The sequence below is a fragment of the Bison bison genome, unplaced genomic scaffold, assembly GCF_000754665.1.
Source record: "Bison bison bison isolate TAMUID 2011002044 unplaced genomic scaffold, Bison_UMD1.0 scf7180017864480, whole genome shotgun sequence".
NCBI classification, from domain to species: Eukaryota; Metazoa; Chordata; class Mammalia; order Artiodactyla; family Bovidae; genus Bison; species Bison bison.
Genome location: NW_011495040.1, coordinates 546,603 through 560,169, shown reverse-complemented (window position 1 = coordinate 560,169; position 13,567 = coordinate 546,603).

Below are 13,567 nucleotides of genomic sequence, written 5' to 3'. Positions count from 1 at the left end.
GTCCATGGGGTCGCTGAGGGTCGGACACGACTGAGTGACTTCCCTTTCACTTTTCACTTTCATGCATTGGAGAAGGAAATGGCAACCCACTCCAGTGTTCTTGCCTGGAGAATCCCAGGGACAGGGGAGCCTGGTGGGCTGCCGTCTATGGGGTTGCACAGAGTTGGACACAACTGAAATGACTTAGGGGCATTTTCAGGGGCTAATTCTCTGGCACTGCTGGCTTGTCATATGCACAGTAAGAGTGGATTCTGGTGGTCAGGCAAAAGAGTGTCATGTGCTGGTGGTTGTCATGTCAAATCTGCACTGTCATGCATGTAAATTTTAAGTGCTTAAGACTTGGGGATGGATTATTAACAGCACCTGCTACAATCAATCCTAAAGGAAATCAACCGTGAAAATTCATTGGAAGGATTGATGCTGAAGCGGAAGCACCAATACTTTGGCTACCTGATGTGAAGAGCTCAGTCATTGGAAAAGATCCTGATGCTGGGAAATATTGAAGGCAGGAGGAGAAGGGGATGAGAGAGGATGAGATTGTTGGATGGCATCACCGACTCGATGGACATGAGTTTGAATAGGGTAGCCTGGCATGCTGCAATCCCTGGAACTGCAGAGTCAGACACAACTTGTGACTGAACAACAAAAAAACCAGTTTAGTGCCATGAAAAGCAAGGGAAGAATTACTGGAAGGAAGATGTATTAAAGAACATCGCAAAAGACTGATGGATAAGTGAAAGAACTGAGAATGGGCCACAAGTCAAGGGGAGGATGCTCATAGAAATGGAAAAAATAGACATAAACAAAAGTAGATAGAGAATGAATAATTGATAGAGTAAGGTGCAGGAGAAGATGGAATGATGTGTGTGAATATTTATAACTAATACTCAAAATGTACACAATGGAAAATTAAATGAATTTATTAAAAATAGAAATATCTTTTCATGACGAATTTATAAATCAACTTATCCCAGAGATTCTTCTTGAACTACCAAATCTGGTTTAAGTGCCACTTCTTTTCTTTACAATGCACCTTTTGCTTATGTTACTACGGAATCTACACACAAACTCCAAATAATTTATTTGCTGCTTATGTGGGGTTGGTATCAGGCACAGAGAGAAGTTAGAACTCTGGTTCATTTGAGCTATAAAGCATTGAATTACTCTGTGTCCAGCAATCTTAGGACATAGGAATAGAAACTGAACCAGCATCCCAGGGAATATAAACCCGATCAGTGTCCATTCCAATCTGAGGTCAATCACATCCTTGATGTTTTTTCCTAACATACTGATGAGCTGTTGTATTGCAGCTCATCATCAGAATACAGAATGACTTCTTCTGAGCAATTACATTTTTCCAAAACAGGCTCTAGATGGAGATATTCATCTATTGTTCTTTTTTTTTTTCCAACAGTTGAGGTGAACAATATACTCAACAGCTAAAAAAAGTAAATTAGAATTTTTAAGTCATTTTTAAATCTCTCAAAGACTCAGAAATGATTTAGAACATTATTTCAGGCAGATAAGATAGGAAAAATATTTTTGAATTGTTAATCTGGATAATTTATAAAAATAAGACATTGCTGTATGCTATCTCTTTCTATAAATGTACATTTTCTTAAGAAAATACAAATCAATTGCCTTTTTATATAAAAGATATTTAATCAGAATTACAAAGGAGTAAAAACATTTCAATTTAGTTTTCAAAATCAGCATGCTATAAACAGCAATGAGAAATAGCAAAGTCAATCCACAAAAGGAGAAAAAAAAAGGCAGATTTTACAGCTGTTCTTGTATAGATCTTAACATTTAGGTAAGGCTTAAGGATTTAGTGAAAGTGATAGTTGCTCAGTTGAGTCTGACTTTTTATGACCCCATGGACCGTGGCCTGACCTGCAAGGCTTCTCTGTCCATGGAATTCTTCAGGCAAGAATATTGGAGTGGGTAGCCGTTCCCTTCTCCAGGTGAATCTTCCTGACCCAGGGATTGAACTCAAGTCTCCTGCATTTACCATCTGAGCCACCAGGGAAGCCTTAACGATTTATTGTTATTATTATTGTTTTTGTTGTTAAATAATGATATGCATGATTTTCCCAGTGAATGGGCTGTTCTGCATCCTGAGAACATATCTTTAGGGCAGGGTTGAGAAAGAAAAGAAAAAGTAACTTGGGCCCTAGAGAGAGTCACTGAGCAATGGAAGAAAACAGAACCAACTCCTGATACACTGGGCGAGCATGAACTCTTCTGAGGTTCTGTTTTCACTGTTGTTAAACAGGGAAAATTTTTTTCTGCTGTACCTGTCTTGTAGACTAACTAAGGTCAGCAAAGAAAATGACTGGAGAGGCATGGAGGGGAATCATGTTGCACAGGATTCACTCTGATTGAAGCTTCTAATCCTGGTCTCCTACACTGGGCTCCTTTCCTACTGGTACTCAGTGATGGGGGAACTCGTCTTGGGCCTGGAGTGCTTTAAGTTGAGCTTGATCAACACAGATGCTAAAGACATATACTTGCTTACACATTTGTATGCTTGTGACTAGGTTAGTGCCTGTGACTTTACCACAAGAAACTATTGGAAATTTTCTAACCGCTATCTTAAATGAAAAAAGAATCCACTGAAATTTTGCATAAATCATGATAGGCATCTTGAGGTCACTCTATGGAAGCATTTACACAAGGCTAACATCATTCGGTTGTACCAGCATTGACTCCAAAGTTTCTGAACCCTGAATTCTTTGCTTTTCATTGTAAAGCTATGGCTTTCATTCTTTCAGTGATGGAAACTTTTTTCTCATCCTTTCCATCTATGAGAAGAGCTCCAGCTTCCTTCCCCTCTCCCCTTCTTCAGATCAGGAGATATAGAAGATGTGTTCACAACTCTTTCCACATGAGACACCTGAGATCTTTTGTTTGACTCTTTCAAGATAAGTCCCCTCTGAGTCTTAGATAGACATCTCAACCTTAGCCAAAACAAAATGGACAAGTTTTCTAGATTTGTTGTAAAATGAAAGATGACACTCTCAAGAAGATAAGACCATCTACCCTCAGCTAGCCAAAGGCAGGCATACCTCAGAATTGAGCATCTTGAAGCGAGCATTTGTTACTGTGCTACTTTAGGGATGTCAGTTGAGCATTGAAGACCTATCACTTGACCAAGATTAAACACCAGTACAGGCACAATGCCTAGCCTGTCTCCCCACTCTGTCAAGATTTCATAGAACACTCCAAAGTAGTTCTTCAGCAACTGAAGGATCATTCTTAAGAATCTTTCTGTAAGATGTTAATTCCCTGAGCACATCATCAACTTGCTTCTGCCCCATGTGGGGTGGGGTTGAGATATTCTTACCTGGCAAAGTGGTAACACAATAAAAAGCAGAAAGACAATATAATTTGAGATTAAATAATTCCATAAATGACAATCAATTGAAAATCTTTTTTTTTTTTTCACTGGAGACACAATGAAAGCATATAAAATGTAATGTAAAGTATGAAGATCACTCTTGGAACTTATGAACTATGTGAAGTTTCAGGGTGTTTGATGGGGGTATCAATTACACTGTGGACTGCCTGACAGTGAAGTGAATTCTATTATGGAGTTATCATTACTATGTTGCAAAAAAGAGTACTGTTAGCTAAGTTAGGAATATTCAGTCAAATCATCAGTCAGTTAAGTTCAGTCTCTCAGTTGTGACCAACTCTGTGACCCCATGGATGGCAGCACGCCAAGCCTCCCTGTCCATCACCAACTCCTGGAATTTGCTCAAACTCATGTCCATCAAGTTGGTGATGCCATCCAACCATCTCATCCTCTGTCATCCCACCTTCAATCTTTCCCAGCATCAAGGTCTTTTCAAATGAGTCAGATTTTTGCATCAGGTGGCCAAAGTATTGGAATTTTAGCTTTAGCATCAGTCCTTCCAATAAACACCCAGGACTGATCTCCTTTAGGATGGACTGGTTGGATCTCCTTGCAGTCCAAGGGGCTCTCAAGAGTCTTCTCCAACACCACAGCTCAAAAGCATCAGTTCTTCAGCATTCAGCTTTCTTTATAGTCCAATTCTCACATCCATACATGACTACTGGAAAAACCATACCTTTGACTAGATGGATCTTTGTTGGCAAGGTAATGTCTCTGCTTTTTAATGTGCTGTCTAGGTTGGTTATAGCTTTTCTTCCTAGAAGCAAGTGTCTTTTAATTTCATAGCTGTAGTCACCAACTGCAGTAAAGTTGGAGCCAAAAAAAAAAAAAGAAAATCTGTCACAGTTTCCATTGTTCCCCCATCTACTCGCCATGAAGTGATGGGACCAGATTCCATGATCTTAGTTTTCTGAACGTTGAGTTTTAAGCCAACTGTTTCACTCTTCTATTTCATTTTCATCAAGAAGCTCTTTAGTTCTTCTTTGCTTTCTGCCATAGGGGTGGTTGATCTGCATATCTGAGGTTATTAATATTTCTCTCAGAAATTTTGATTCCAGCTTGTGCTTCATTCAGCCCAGCATTTTGCATGACGTACTCTGCATATAAGTTAAATAAGAAGGCTGACAATATATGACCTTGACGTACTCCTTTCCCGATTTGGGACCAGTCTGTTGTTCCATGTCCAGTTCTAACAGTTGTTTCTTGACCTGCATGAAGATTTCTCAGGAGACAGGTAAGGTGGTCTGGTATTCCCATCTCTTTAAGAATTTGCCAAAGTTTGGTGTGATCTACACAGTCAAAGGTTTTGGCGTATTCAATAAAACAGAAGTAGATATTTTTCTGGAACTCCCTTGCTTTTTTGATGATCCAACAGATGTTGGCAATTTGATTTCTGGTTTCTCTGCCTTTTCTAAATCCAGCTTGAACATCTGGAAATTCATGGTTCTTATACTGTTGAAGCCTGGCTTGGAGAATCCTAAGCTTTACTTTGCCAGTGTGTGAAATGAGTGCAACTGCATGGTAGTTTGAAAATTCTTTGGCATTGCCTTTCTTTGGGATTAGAATGAAAACTGACATTTTCCAGTCTTGTGGCCACTGCTGAGTCTTCCAAATTTGCTGGCATGTTGAGTGCAGCACTTTCACAGCATCATCTTTCAGGATTTGAAATAGCTCAACTGGAATTCCACCCCCTCCACTAGCTTTGTTCGTAGTGGTGCTTTCTAAGTCCCACTTGACTTCACATTCCAAGATGTCTAGCTCTAGGTCAGTGATCACACCATCATGATTATCTGGGTTGTGAAGATCTTTTTTGTATAGTTCTCCTGTGTATTCTTGCCACCTCTTCTTAATATCTTCTGCTTCTGTTAGTCCATACCATTTCTGTCCTTTCTTGAGACCATCTTTGCATGAAATTTTCCCTCGGTATCTCTAATTTTCTTGAATAGATCTCTCATCTTTCCCATTTTATTGTTTTCCTCTATTTCTTTGCATTGATCTCTGAGGAAGACTTTCTTATCTCTCCTTGCTATTCTTTGGAACTCTGCATTCAAATGGGTGTATTTTTCCATTTCTCCTTTGCCTTTCACTTCTCAGCTATTTGTAAGGCCTCCTTAGATAACCATTTTGCCTTTTTGCATTTCTTTTCTTGGGGATGGTCTTGATCACTGCCTCCTGTACAATGTCAGAAACTTCAGTCCATAGTTCTTCAGGCATTCTGCCTATCAGATCTAGTCCCTTGAATCTATTTGTCACTCCCACTGTATAATCATAAGGGATTTGATTATTGCAAGTCATAATTTCAATTAATTTGAACTGAGTTAGCTGATAATCCATTTAATAACTTTAGATGAATTAGATCTGTACCTTTTGGCCTTTTATTGGGACTTGGTTGCTTCCTAGACTGGTTTAAGGAAGTCTCATCCAACATATTATCACCATTCAGCCCATTTAACCAAGACTTATGATTTAATGTCTTGGTGTCTCATGGCTTGGATAGGTCCATGTGCTATGCAAGGTAGTTAGCTGATAACACTTTCCAAGGAGCATTTGCCCTGGACAATTCACCAAGGGTCAATGTCTGACTTCAGTTCTGGGGTTTTGGAAGATAGATTTTTATCAGTACCCTTAACACCAGGGATGAATGAACTCAACAACTAGAATCAAAGGACTAACGTAAATTCAGCTCCTATTGAATTTGCTGAATTTACTGAAATTCACAGAGGAACCCAATAAGCAGAAAATGATTGCAACAGTGCTGTAAAAGTTGTTATACACAGGGAGGCCTTTGTAGCACTCTTTGGACTGTAAGCAGAATATCCAGGACAGACCCAGCGTAGCAGTAGAAGCTCAATTCCTGGAAATAAGAAAGTTGTGAACCTAACAACTTGATCTGTTTTCCTGATCTTGAAAAGCCAACTAACTTTTCTCTCCCTTTGTTACATAATCTGCAAAAGTGGACAGTGGGCAAAGCACCAAAGGTGACGTTATCTGAGAGTACAAAGTGCTAAAATAATTAGACTCAGGAGATTGCTCTGTTCAAAGAAGTTTCAGTTTCCCAGAACTCTAGCTAGTAAGATTGTTCTTATCCTTTTCATGCTGGCGTTTGACTTTCTGAGATAGAAAGAACTTTCTCATTTTTACCTGAGGAAGGCTAGGGGTGAGATAGGATTTTCTTTCTGCCTCACCTAGGTTGATGCTAAGTCAGTACAAGGAACAGCAGGGTTGAATTGTTTGTTTAGAGCAGATTGGGCAAGCCCACGGGCTAAACATATGTGTATTATTCAAATGCAGTGATTTTATTTTATTTTTTTACACATTATGATACTGAGATGTGATACATAGAAGGCTAATTATAAAATTATAGATCTCAGACAAACACATACGTCTACATATCCATATTACTGACCAGAATGCTGGGTATCTATTATACTTTTTCTTATCACTTTGAATGGTAAATTGAACATCACTCCATCAGCTGAACACAATCACACATTCATGGCCTGTTGGCTGTATGTGTTGTCCAAAGATCTTTGAGACAGAAACTGAGTTTTCTTTCTTCATTTGGAGTGTAATTCACTATTTTCTGTATTTTTGTGTGTGTGTGTGTTTATTTTTGTGACCTTCTTTTTCTGTCATCATTTTGTGTTCTGATGAACATTTTGACTCATAGGATATGCATGTGGCCACACTGGAAGTTTTGCAAGATGCTAGGTCAATGACATTAGAATAGTTATATAAAATAATATATATCAATATATATTATGTATACACACACACACGCACACACACACACACACATAACAGCTATTCAAGGCAAAGTGAGCATAATCAAAGAACTATTTTAGGAAGCAGATGGTCAAATTCAGCCTGCAGACTGAGACTGTAGGAAGTTGTTTGGATAGAAGGCATCTCATCAGAGGAAGTTACCAATGATGAAAGAAACAGAAATGAAATGAGACAATAGCCAGAGACATGACGTGATTCTAAGTGTATGTTGCCCCGATGTATTTCCAAGGGGCCTGTGCTTTGATCTTACAATGCAGGTTCACTTAACAATTGCATTTCCAGGAGAATTTTCTAGTCCTACTGCCGAATTATCATAAACATGCATTCTGACTCCAGTTTCAGTATGAAGATGAGGGGTTTCCCTACTACCAAGCAACTCTTGGACAAGAGCCAGGTATTCTACAATTCAACTCAGTTTGACACTAGGCTTCTCTGGTGGCTCAAACAGTAAAGAATCTGCCTGCAAGGTGGGAGACCAGGGCTCAATCCCAGGTCGGGAAGATCCCCTGGAGAAGAAAACAGCAACCCACTCGAGAATTCTTGCCTGGAAAATCCCATGGACAGAGGAGCCTGGCAGGCTAGAGTCCATGGGGTCTCAAGGAGTCAGACACAGCTGAGTGACTAACAGTTTCACTTGGAGATAACATCAGATTTCATAGGTTAAGGGCTTAGTCCCACTAGACTGCCCACCAGACAACATTTACAAGCTTCTTTGGTTGTTGCCTGAGCTTCTGACAAACTGGCTACATACTGCAGGTTCCTAGAAGCCCCACCTTGAGTTCTGTTAATTTGTTAGAGCAGCTCACAGAACTCAGGAAAGTTGCTTACTCAGTAGGTTACTGGTTTATTACAAAGGATATTAAAGGATCCATATCAATAGCCAGATGAAGAGATACATAGGGTGAAGTCCTGAACAAAAGAACTTCTGTTATCATGGAGTTTGGGGCCCAACATGAGGCCACCAAGAAGCATTCTGGTTCACCAACCTGGAAACTATTTGCATCCTCTCCTTTGGTTTTTATTCAAGCTTCATTACATACTATTTAATTGCTAAATTGTGTCTGACTCTTTATGACCCCATGGACTAGAGCCTGTCAGGCTACTCTGTCCATGGGATTTCCCAGGCAAGAATACTGGAGTGGGTTCCATAGGCATGCTTGATTCACAACTGGTGATTGATTCAACCTCTAGCCCTTCTCCCCTCCCCTGAAATTTGCAGCCCTCTGTTGGTTGGTTCTGTTGGCAACCAGTTCCCATCCTTAGGTGCTTTCCAAAAGTCACCTCATTAACATAAACACAGTTGTTTCGGAAAGGGGTTTATTATGAATAAGACAATACCCATTTCATTTTTATAGCTCTGAAGCAATCTCAAGAACTTAGGACTAGAGCCCAAACATTAGAGTAAAAGATAGCCCCATTACTCTTAAATCTGAAAATTTCAAGGGTTTTGGAAGCTATGAGCCAGGAACTGTGGATGAAAGCTAAATACATTTTTCTTATTATAAATCACAATGTCACAGTGAAGTGATTTGCAGAATGTTAAGGTAAAGAACATGGATCTGGAAGCAGATAGACCTGGACTTGAATATGGCATCAAAATGTATTAACTGTGACTTCAGATAAATTGTTTAATCTCTTCAAGTGGCTTCTGTGGAGCAGCGTCTGCTCAGGATGGCAGCACTAATACTCCAAGTAGAAGAGAATATTGGTGGCTGTAGTTTTGAGTCTCAGAATGGTGATCAGTTGAAGGGGTTGCCTCACCCAAGGTTGCATTTCTTCTCTGGGGCAGCCTGTCTGCAATGATTGTTTGATGCACAAGTACAGAGTCTTCCCTCTGGCTATGACCTGGGAAAATCTGAAAGACTATCCCAGTTCCAGAGCTTCTCATGGGGTCATCTGAGACCTGGTTGAGGAGAATCACAGGTCAACTTCTTCCTTTGCCCACATTATACATTTATATATTTACTGAATGTAAATATTTGTCTCAAATATTACCTATACTTGCAACCCTTCTTTTTTTAATTTTAAATTTATTTATTTTAATTGGAGGCTAATTACTTTACAATATTGTATTGGTTCTGCCACACATCAACATTAATCCACCACGGGTGTACACGTGTTCCCCATCCTGAACCCCCACCACCTCCCTCCCTGTACCATCCCTCCGGGTCATCCCAGTGCATCAGCCCCAAAAGAGACACAGATGTATAGAACCCTTCTTTGAGTATTTATTCCCTTTAACAGTATTGACCATGTCACAGTTATGAATGTAATTTAAATATGATAATTCATAGAAAGCATATCAACCACTTCCTAAGACAGAATAAGTGAAACAAACTCTGTAACAAACTGAAAGAAAGTTTACTACCCAGATTTTCTTTCTACCATCACCTTTCTTTTCTACCTTTGTTACCACCAAGCTTTCAAATAGCTCTTTTGTGTCTGCCAATGTCTTTTCCTTTCCAGATACTGCTCTTAACTCATTGCCATCTACTTTTTGTTTGCTTGTTTTGAATTTCCATGTAGTACTCTGGTTTTTTCCTGTGGAATAAGGCTTAACAAAAGTCCCAATATATGTGTTTTTTGACATCTGGGTTGATGCAGCAGTACCTCAACTGGTCTAGTCACGAGTTAACTTCACTTCGCTCCTGGGAATGAGGTTTATTAGGCAGGCAACCCTCCTTATCATGGGAACCAAATATAGTTCCTGTTTATTTCTGAGTAGAAGGATAGCCCATCAGTGCAGGTCAGTCCAGTAGCTCAGTTGTGTCCGACTCTATGTGACCCCAGGAACTGCAGCATGCCAGGCCTCCCTGTCCATCACCAACTCGCGGAGTCTATGCAAATTCATGTCCATTGAGTTGGTGATGCCATCCAACCATCTCATCCTCTGTAGTCCCCTTCTCCTCCTGCCCTCAATTATTCCCAGCATCAGGGTCTTTTCAAAGGAGTCAGATTTTTGCATCAGGTGGCCAAAGTACTGGAGTTTCAGCTTCAACATCAGTCCTTCCAATGAATACCCAGGACTGATCTCATTTAGGATGGACTGGTTAGATCTCCTTGCGGTCCAAGGGACTCTCAAGAGTCTTCTCCAACACCACAGTTCAAAAGCATCAATTCTTCAGCGTTCAGCTTTCTTTATAGTCCAACTCTCACATCCATACATGACTACTGGAAAAACCATAGCCTTGACTAGATGGACCTTTGTGGACAAAGTAATGTCTCTGCTTTTTAATATGCTGTCCAGGTTGGTCATAACTTTCCTTCCAAGGAGTAAGTGTCTTTTAATTTTATGGCTGTAGTCACTATCTGCAGTGATTTTAGGGCCCCCCAAAATAAAGTCAGCTTCTGTTTCCCATCTATTTGCCATGAAGTGATGGGACTGGATGCCATGATCTTAGTTTTCTGAATGCTGAGCTTTAAGCCAACTTTTTCACTCTTCTCTTTCACTTTCGTCAAGAGACTCTTTAGCTCTTCTTCACTTTCTGCCATAAGGGTGGTGTCATGTGCATATCTGAGGTTATTGATATTTCTCCCTGCAATCTTGATTCCAGCTTGTGCTTCTTCCAGCCCAGCGTTTCTCATGATGTACTCTGCATATAAGTTAAATAAGCAGGGTGACAATATACAACGTTTTCATACTCCTTTTAACATTTGGAACCAGTTTGTTGTTCCATGTCCAATACTAACTGTTGCCTTGTGACCTGCATACAGGTTTCTCAAGAGGCAGGTCAGGTGGTCTAGTATTACCGTCACATTCAGAACTTTCCACAGTTTGTTGTGATCCACACAGTCAAAGGCTTTGGCATAGGCAATAAAGCAGAAATAGATGTTTTTTTGGAACTCTCTTGCTTTTTCCATGATCCATCAGATGTTGGCAATTTGATCTTTGGTTCCTCTGCCTTTTCTAAAGTAGGAAGTCAAGAAACACCTGGAGTAACAGGCAAATTTGGCCTTGGAATACAGAATGAAGCAGGGCAAAGGCTAAAAGACTTTTGCCAAGAGAATGCACTGGTCATAGAAAACACTCTCTTCCAACAACACAAGAGAAGACTCTACACCTGGACATCACCAGATGGCCAACACCAAAATCAGATTGATTATATTCTTTGCAGCCAAAGATGGAGAAACTCTATACAGTGAGAAAAAAACAAAACCAGGAGCTGACTGTGGCTCATATCATGAACTCCTTATTGCCAAATTAAGACTTAAATTGAAGAAAGTAGGGAAAACCACTACACCATTGAGGTATGACCTAAATCAAATCCCTTATGATGGTACAGTGGAAGTGAGAAATAGATTTAAGGGACTAGATCTGATAGACAGAGTGCCTGATGAACTATGGACGGAGGTTTGTGACATTGTACAGGAGACAGGGATAAAGACCATCCCCAAGAAAAAGAAATGCAAAAAAAGCAATATGGCTGTCTGAGGAGGCCTTACAAGGCCTTGGAATCTAAATGTTCCTGATGGTGCAGCTATTATAAGAAGGAGAGCATCTGCCCCACACCTGAACTTACCAGAATGTGAAATAACCCTTTGTAGACTTAAGCTACTGAAATTTTCATATTTACTTGTTTCCAAGATTTAAAGACTAATAAGACTCCCTAGCTGGGAACTGTGTGAACCTGGAGTAATTGTTTACTATTCAAAGAAAGCAGGGACTCTGCCATAGCACATTATTTACATGCAGAGATGTGACTGTAATACATCTCATCTATTTTTAAGTTTGCTCTTATTTAAAATTGAAGTACAGTTGATGAACACTATTGTATAAGTTACAGGTACACAATATAGTGATTCACATTTTTTAAAGCTTGTACTCCATTTGTAGTTGTTATAAAATATTGGCTATATCCCCCATGTTGCACAATGTATACTTATATTAATAGCTTATTTTGTACATAATATTTTGTACCTATTAATTCCCTATCCTTTTTGCCCTTCCTTTCTCCCTTCTCTCCACTGGTAACCACTAGTTTGTTCTCTATATCTGTGAGTCTGTTTCTTTTTGTTATATCCATTAGTTTGCTGTACTTTTTACCTCATATATTTTTAGATGAATTTACAAATCCAAATTTTCATATGAAATCACTTAATTTTTAAATATTGAATCAAATTTGTAAATCACTATTTGGTCCACACAAAAGTCTATGGGCTATATTCTGCTTATGGGACACTTGTTTGCAATTAATAAACAAGTTATCTTTGAGTCTTCCTCAGCTCCGGTATAATATGATCCTATACTCTGAGAAAATAACACTGCATCCATTGGTTCATGCTGCTGCTGCTGCTGCTAAGTCGCATAGATGGCAGCCCACCAGGCTTCCCCATCCCTGGGATTCTCCAGGCAAGAACACTGGAGTGGGTTGCCATTTCCTTCTCCAATGCATAAAAGTGAAAGTGAAGTTGCTCAGTCATGTCCGACTCTTAGCGACCCCATGGACTCCAGCCCACTAGGCTCCTCCGTCCATGGGATTTTCCAGGCAAGAGTACTGGAGTTGGGTGCCATTGCCTTCTCTGCCATTGGTTCATACATTGTTTCAAAATAATATTAAAGAACTGATTTTATTTTATCATAACCAAGCTCTAAAAACAATGAAAAAATAAAAATCCACACAGTGGTTTCTTATTTTCCACCCTTATATACTTCAATTCTTCTTTTTGCTATTCAGAACTCTCTCTGATACAGAGTTGCATGGTCTTGAAATCTTGTAATACCCATTCTAGGCAACCTTTCTTGATAACTACAGTCATCTCTAGACCACTTTTATTTTGAGTATTAAAGCATTTATGGTTCAGAACACACATGTTTCCTTTAAATACATTATCATGTATTTAACAGTAAAGTACTATGTCAAATACTTCAGCATTCTCCCAAATAAGATTGAGGGCCAGGCTATTTCTTGACTCATGCCACTTTGATAGTTCTCAAAGTGCTCAGCCTTATTCTTCAGCAGTATTTAACAAATATTCTTGTTTCACTTAGACTTCTAGTGCTGAAGATTGGATCACTCTAGTACTCCTCAAGCACAAATGTATTTGGTAATACTCTTTAGTATGAATAGGTGGGATCATAGCTTGCAAGAAACCCATGTCTTGTAGAAGCAGATGGAGGGGGAGAGAGAAAGAGATTAGCAATGGGGTTTAAAGGTACACAAAAGAGAGGTTAGAGGGACAGGAAAGTACTGGGGACAGGACAGGGCTGGGAGCTGGGAGGTCTGTAGGTCAAGCAACTTAAAAAAAAATCACTTTATAAATGTACAGTTGATTTATAGCTGTGTTAAATTCTATTATACAGCAAAGTAATTCAGTTATATATATAAATCTACACATACATATGTATATGTATATGTGTATATA